This window comes from Pteropus medius, unplaced genomic scaffold (assembly GCF_902729225.1).
Source record: "Pteropus medius unplaced genomic scaffold, Ma_sr-lr_union100, whole genome shotgun sequence".
Taxonomy (NCBI): Eukaryota; Metazoa; Chordata; class Mammalia; order Chiroptera; family Pteropodidae; genus Pteropus; species Pteropus medius.
Genome location: NW_024349796.1, coordinates 5601348 through 5609604, shown reverse-complemented (window position 1 = coordinate 5609604; position 8257 = coordinate 5601348).

The window sequence follows — 8257 nt, the reverse complement described above, 5'->3', positions numbered from 1 at the left end:
TCAAACCAAAGGTGGTTAGGAGCTCTCCCTGACAAGAGCTAGGGGAGGGAGTTTTTTATAGAGAAGATGCAGAAGCAAAGCAAGAGAACTATTTGATTGGCCATAGCTTAAGCAGTTGCCTTATTTGGCAAAGCCTAGTTGGCTGTTTCTGATGGGCTGTTCTTAAGTTTCATTTTTCTTAGATTTAAGTGCATTGACTTTGGCTTAGGTTTTGGTTTGATTGCATAGGCCATCGAGGCACTAGAGCCAATGGCCTCCTTGTTTAAATGCTTTAATATGCATTATTACATCTTTTCCCTCTCTGTTCAATTTAGTGATTCCTTGGTAAACGGGAATGACTATTTGATAGCTACTGCTTTCTTTTACAAACGAACACCTGGAGAGTGGTACATGGAACCAAAGAAAATAGAAAGAGGAAGTCAGGCTATTTAAAACAAAAACATTTGCTGAATTGTCTACGAAGTATGTGCTGCGAATTTCATAAATCTTCTCAGAAACAGGACAAGGTGTTGTGCACGTCCTGGAAATGGTTTAAAGAAACAAACAGCAAAATGGCTAAATCCATCCACTACATGTCATAGAAACATGGACGGAAGGTAGAAATATGCTGAGTCAAAATGGCTCCAATCAGTGGTTCTCAAAGTGTGGTCTACAGACTCCCCGGGTACATGTGGGCAAAATGTTTTTTTTTTTTTTTAATTCATTCATTTATTTTCATTAGTTTCAAGTATACAGTACATTGGTTAGACATCTATCTAGTTCATAAAACGATCCCCCCAATTGCTCCCTCCCTCCCCGCAAAATGGTTTTTATAATAATACTAAGACTTCGTAATTACTCTTTGTCACTATGGTGACACGTGAAAAAGAGTAATAACGGAAAAGAGCCAGTGAAACTGCTGATGCCTAAGTGTGTGGGGAAGTCAGTGGCACTAACAGTCCTGGCTTGCACTATGTCTTGCAGTATGTCTTTCACTGCCACGCATTAGTGACTTTTTAAAAATTCCACTTTCAATTGAGAATGTGTTTAATAAAGCAATAAAAGTGATTGGTTTTATTTAACGTCTATTCTTGCTTGTGAACTCCTTCATATTCTGGGTAATGAAAGGTGATGTTGGCTGTCTTCACGGAAAGCACTTATGTGATTGCACTTACGTGTCAGTGGTACTGGCTGCTTTTCCTGCAGAACATCATTTTTGCCTGCAAGTTTGATGGATGTCCTAAATTATTCCGATCTGTGAATCTGGTGGACGCTTTCTTGAAAATGAATAAAGTGAGCCTGTTGTTTCAAGGGAAACCATTGATGGTATTTTTTGCTCATGACAAAAATTAGAGCTTTCAAGTGAGAACGAGAATTTCTATAAAACTTATATCTGCCATGGTGAGTGTAACAGATTTGCGATACTTACAGATTTTGCAGATGAGACTGGTGATGACATTAATTGATTATATTCTTTATATTGTATAATGAAATGTGTCAACATTTGGGAGATCTGCATAATTCTGTGAACCGATGTTTTTCTTAAAGATCAATACATGATGTTACGAAATTACGCATGGGTGAAAATCCATGCAAAGTGCAAGACAGATCAACGGATTTTAATGTAAGATATGAAAAGTTCATCGATATGATTTCCGGTTCCACTCTGCAACTAAACTTTAAGAAATCACATTTGTGAAATTTGGTGTCGTATCAGAATAATCCATCAGAATCGGAAAAGGCTATTAAAATACTCGTACATTTTCCAACTTCGAATCTATGCAAAGGCCAAATTTTCTTCATACGCTTCAAGCAAAGTATCGTAACAGATTGAATGCAGAAGCAGATGTAAGAATCCAGCTGTCTGCTATTAGGGCAAACCTTAATAGGATTTGAAAATAATGCATTAGTTTCTATTGCTATTAAGAATGACCACAAACTTAGTGGCTTCACCACACACACTTATTATCTTAGACTACTGTAGGTCAGAAATCTGACACAGGCTTCACTGGGCCAAAATCAAGGTGTCACAGAGCTGTGCTTCTTTGAGGCTCTACTGGAGAATCCGTTTCTTTGCCTTTTCCAGCCTCTGGAGGTGATGCTCATCCCTTGGCTCCTCTATCCTTAGAGCCAGCAACATCCCATCTCCCTCTCGCTCCTCCTTCCGACCACCGTCCGGAATGACTCTCCACTTTTAAAGACTCAGGTGACTGAGCCTGCCTGGATAATCCAGGAAAACTCCCCATCTCAGTATCCTTAATCCTAATCACAACTGTGAAGGTCCTTTCGCCATTTAAAGTAACATATTCCCAGGTTCTGGGGAATAGGATATGGACACCTTTGGGGGCCCCTATTCTGCCTACTGCAAATATAAAACGGTGTCACTCTGCTCACTGATTTTGTGTTGTAAAAAAATGTAGTTATTTTTCATAAAAATGTTATGTTAACATGCCATTGGTTATTCCTTTTAAATGAATTAATATATTTTAATCTATCGGTTTTAATTTCTTATATAGTAAATGTTGAAAGATACAAGCCACACGAAAGTTTTTTGGAGTCCTCAGTTTGAGGATCATAAAGGGGTAGTGAAACCAAACAGTTTGAGAATTGGTGGCTTCAACTGTTCAAGTGATCAGAGCAAACGTCAGAAGAGCTCCTTAAAAAAACGTAAATATCCTTCAGTGAAAGACGAAACCATCCTAGCTACCACATAGAGAAATGCTGTGAATGTAACATCATCAGTGAATTGAACAGAATCTTTCAGGCAATCGCTGGCAGTTCCCAGACACAGCAGCGAAGCCCTCTCAAGGAAAGAGCTGCTTACTTCAAGCCCCCTCTGCCTGCAGTATCACACGTGACTGGCAATACGACACCTGCAGATCTGTTGCCAGCACCGGGCTCACAGGTGGGTTTCATGCCTGGCAGGCTGGCTCTGTCCTGGAACCCTACTGGTGAGACTATCTGGACACGGAATGTCACGTAATGTGGCTCTGCTTGGCTCAAAGGGAACATGAAGAAACTGCTCCCGACTCCCTCTACAGTGTGCCATGGAAAAGGTCTCGTGTTATCAGCATTCATCTATGCCTCTGTCTCCTTTTCCTAATAAACAAGGCTTCCAACTTCAAAAATTTCTACCAAAGTCTCATTTAAGAAAATTGTTAAATAAAAGATACATAAGAATGAAAATGTGAGTGGGTGATTTTTTTCTTCTATTTATTTTTCTGCGTTTTCTAAATTTTCTATACAGTCTACAAATTTTATAGCAAGAAAAGCAGTAAATCAACTTTTTAGAAAAGTTTAAAAAGAAAAATATTGCATAGACCTGTATGGTGCCGAACGTCGAGTGTATCAGTCAGAAGGAACTGGGCTATGCTACAGTAGCAGGTGACTACCGTTATCAGTGGCTTAAAACAAGGAAGGTGTATTTAGTGCTCATATGACATGTCCTTCCCACGATAACTGTGAACCCAGCCTCGGGGAACAGCCTCTATCTCGATTACAGCTGGTCTCTTGGCAGAAGGCATCAGAGTGTGTGAAGCCTGCCCAGGGTCTTAGGGCTTCTGTCCAGAACCGCCCTGCAGCACCTCTGTTGACATTGGTCGAACTCACAAGGGACATGGCCAGTCCTGTGCTCAACAGGACAGAGAAACAGAATCTGCCAAAAGTGAGAGGTGCAGAATATTTGTGAACATTAATACAGTCTGTCATTTCAACGTCGAACAAAACAAATCGGATCCCCACCTCAAACAGAGGAGACAGGTAGAGGGAAGAAGGAAGGCGATTAACATTTGTTGAGTGTCGGCCATGTTCCTGTCACTTTGACCCCCGTTTCTCTTTGAATTCTCACCATGATCCTCTGAGGACTATTCTTAGATCTCTTCGCAGAGGAGGGCATGGAGGCCCAGAGAGGTTAAGTCATTGCCCTGCGTCGTACAGCAGATAAGCGGAGGAGATGGATTTCAAACCCAGCTGCCTCTGGTTCTGAAGCTACGTGGGTCCCACCACCCACCCACACCGTCTCCGGGGCAGTGTCTGGTTTCTAAAGTGTGTTAAAAGAAAACACAGTCCCCCGAACACCAAAACCTGAACTGAGGTCACGGGTCAGGAAGGCGCTTACTCACCCAAAACAAACCAGCATGTGGAAAGCAGCTGAGAGCGATGACCTCAAAGGAGAACCAGGAAGAGGACAAATTCATCAAAGGGCCCTTAGCCACAGCACAGGCCGCCCACGCCCTGGCTGGAACCTTGTGACTGGGTCCAGAGGGCTGCTGCCTCTGGGCAGGCAGACTTGGGCTCTGCACTTAGTTCTGCCACTCACGATCCCTGCACATTGGGGAAATGGCTCTGTCTTCGTGGACCTCCATTTCCCTGTGTCTAAAAGAGAAATATCACTGCCCACCCCTCACAGAGTTGCCCCCAATAATGAAATAAGACAAATAAAATGTAAAGCACATGTAATTGGGACCCCAAAACTGTCCATTCCCCACCCTTCCCTCTCTTGCCTTAGAGAGGATCACATGGCAGGAATCCAAGAGAGGTACGGTCCTTGCTGCAGAGATGTTTATGAGCAATGACGGAGACGAATGAATAGCTGTTAATGCCATGCGAAGGAGCGGAAGCAGGGGCAGCTTCACATAGTTTAGCACAGCCAGGGGAGCACGTGGTATAAGGGGGATGAGGCTGGAAAGGTCCCGTGTGTTAAGCAAGCTTGGGTTTAGCTGCATGCGAGGCAATCACAAAATAACAATGGCCTACACAAGATAAAAGTTGTTTTTCCCTTCCTCAGACTAACTCAGGAAGTGGGAAGTTCTAAGCCAGTGGCTCCACGATCATCAGAGACAGAGTTTCTTCCATTTGTGATGCTTCACCATCCTCATGGGCACCACGGTCCAAGAGGGCTGCTTGAGCTTCAGCTATCACCTCTGTATTCCAGACAGCAAGAAGAACGGGAGTAAGGACATGCCCCTTCTCCTCCCGTCCTATGAGCCGGAACTTCCTTCCATGGCTTCTTCTAGAGCGGGCTGTGGGATTTCTGAGTGGAGTGGTCTGCGGGCAGTCGTCTGCATGTCTGGGGCTCTGGGGGGAGGACTGAGTTGGGATTCAGTGTGGGGTTTCATCAACATAAATAAAGTGGCGGCTCTGGGCATGGCTGGATTGCCCAAGGACAGTGTGCGCCGTGAGGACAGAGCCCCACGAAGGCTTGGCAACAAGGATGGGCAGAGAAAATGAAGTCTACGATGAAGGGGTAAAACAAGGAGAGCACAGTCTCAAGGAGAAAAATCTGCAATCAATAGTGCCTGCTGTTAAAAGTGAGGTTACTTAGGAGTGAGGTCATGGGAAATGCCAGACAAGGAGCTCCAAGAATCGTTCCCTCCACTTACGCTACCATTTAGCTGGCCCAAACTGACAGAATCGGCTTCCTTTTGGATCTCTAGACTCTACTTGAAAACTTAGAGCAACCAGGGGAATGATTAATGAAGAAGAGGCTGCTAAATTTCAGTAAGAAAGTGTCGCAGCATCTTTGCTTACCTACCTAGCATCTCCCATTCTCCAGCAGCAGCCATGGGAACAACAGCCCACATTCCTGCTACAGCTTGCTGGTGCCTGGGTGGGCAATACGGACCTTATTTTCAAAAACGTGGCTGTGCATTTTGACTGGGCTGGCAGTTCGCTGAGGGACTGGTACAGAGGCTAACGTTTGCTTCACCCATCCCCACCCCACCCCCCAGACTGGAGCAACTTCCCAGATGGCATCTGTTGAAAGCATTTAGAGACATCGACAACGGGTAGCTGTCTGGGGCAAGGAACAGCAGATGGCGTAAGGGACAGACCAAAAAGCCTGGGAAGGAAGAGGCTGAGGAGAAAGATACTGGCAGAATAAGAGCTTTGAATGGCTACTTTGTATACTAGAGAATCCGAGCTGCAACCATGTGCCCAGGGCCACATACAAGCTCAGAAGAGACCTGGGAGGACCCTCGGCTTACATCTTTGGCTGAGCTCTGGGCTCCATGCAAGCAGGAAGTACAGGCTAAGGCAGAGTTGTAGGTGGCCTGGCAAAGCACAGCAAGAGTGCCCAGCTCAGAGCCAATCTGCAAAGACCAGAAGAGGTTTCTTTCAGGTTTTAGGTTTTTTTGTTTGGGGGAGATTTTTTATTTTATTTTATTTGGCTCCAGGTATTTAAGGAAATCTGTGTCTTGTCAGTGGCTGACTGAGATAATGGAACAGAGCCTGCACTGATGACACATGATAAGAAATACGGTCTGCAAAAAATAGTTTGGAAATGTCACTGAACGGATGACTGCAGCCCTAACAAGCAGTAACCTTGAGAAAGGGGTGCGGAATCTGATTTCCAGAGTTACCGCATTATAATATTCAAAATGTCCAGTTTCAGCATAAAACTACAAGCATACAAGGAAAGAGTATGACTCATTCACACACACACACACACATACACAAAACAGAAACCATTCCTGAGGAAGCCCAGACATTGGACTTGCTAAGACAAAGGCTTTAAACGAACTCTTAAACATGTCCAATTAGCCGAAAGATGCTGAGGACAAAGAACAAAAGGAAGCCAGGGAACAATCCACGTATAAACAGACAATATGAATGAAGAGATAGAAATTATTAAAAGGAATTCATTAGAAATAATTCTGGAACTGAAACACAAAAGTTGAAATAAAAAATTTGAAAAGATTAACGAAACAGACAAATCCTTAGCTAGACTAAGAAGAGAGAAGATGCAAATAACTAAAATCAGAAATGAAAGTAGGGACATTACTATGACCCTTACAGAACAAAATTATAAAAAAAAACCACTATAAACAATTGTACACCAACAAATTAGATAACCTAGATAAAATGGACAAATTCCTAGAAACACAAAAATTACCAAAACTTACTCAAGAAGAAATAGATAATCTGAACAAACTTATAAAAAGAGACTGAATCAGTAATAAGAGATTGAATCGGTGATCAAAAATCTCTGCCAAAGCAAGATCAAACAGCTTTTCTGGGTAAATTTTCTGGTAAAACCTGTAAAGAATAATTAACACCAATTCTTCTCAAATTCTATCAAAAAAATAAATAAATAAATAAATAAAAGAAGAGGGAATACTTCCTAACTCATTTTATGAGTCTTTATGTTCCACATTAGGGGCTGAAATTCAACCTCTCAATAAAGTACAATGAAAGTTCCCAAACCACAACAAACCTGGGTGGGCACTCCCTTCTCAGGGATTCTGCAGAGAGGGCTCATGTGTGACCCTCAAGTGTCCTTCCATTTTAAGAACCTATTATTTTATAATTCTGTTCATTGTAATGCATTTCTCTAATTTATCAAAGATTATGATTTCGTCTGTCAAAATGCTGGCCTGCCCCATTTCCATCTTGGGTTAATGTGCATTTAAAAAAGCATTAAAAAATATTTGGTTCACTATTTGTCTATGGTCAATTGATTTTTGACAAGGGGGCCAAAACTATTCATTGGAAAAAGAACAGTCTCTTCATCAAATGGTACTGGAACAACTGAATATCCACCTGCAGAAGAATAAAGCTGGATCCAGACCTCACACCATATCTAAGAATGAACTCACAAGCTAAATGTAAGTGCTAAAATCATAAAACACAGTGGTAATCCTTCATGACTTTGGATTTGACAACAGATTCTTAGATATATCACCAAATGAATAAGCAACAGAAGAAATAAATAGATAAACTGGACTTCATCAAAACTAAAGGCATGTGTGCATTTAAGGACGTTATCAGAAAGTGAAAAGACAACCAGAATGGGAGAAAATATTTGCAAATCATATATCTGATAGGGGGCTTGTATCCAGAATATATAAAGAACTATTACAACTCAACGAAAAGATGACCCAATCTAAAAATGGCCAAAGGATTTTAATATATATTTCTCCAAAGAAGATATAAAATGGCCAACGAGCACATGAAAGATGCTCAACATCATTAGTTAATAGGGAGATGCAAACCAAAACCAGAATGAGATACCTCTTTATACCATCTAGGAAGGCAATAATAATAATTTTTAAAATAGAAAATAACAGTTGGAGGATGTGGAGAAACTGGTACTCTGTTCGTTGCTGGTGGGAATGTAAAATGGTTCAGCCTCTGCGGAAAACAGCTTGGTGGTTCTTCAAAAAGTTAAACATAGAATTTCCACATGATCCAGCAATTCAACTCCTGGGTATGTACCAAAAAGAAATGAAAAAGGTACTCAAACAAATATATGTAGATCTAGCTTTATTGCAGCACTACT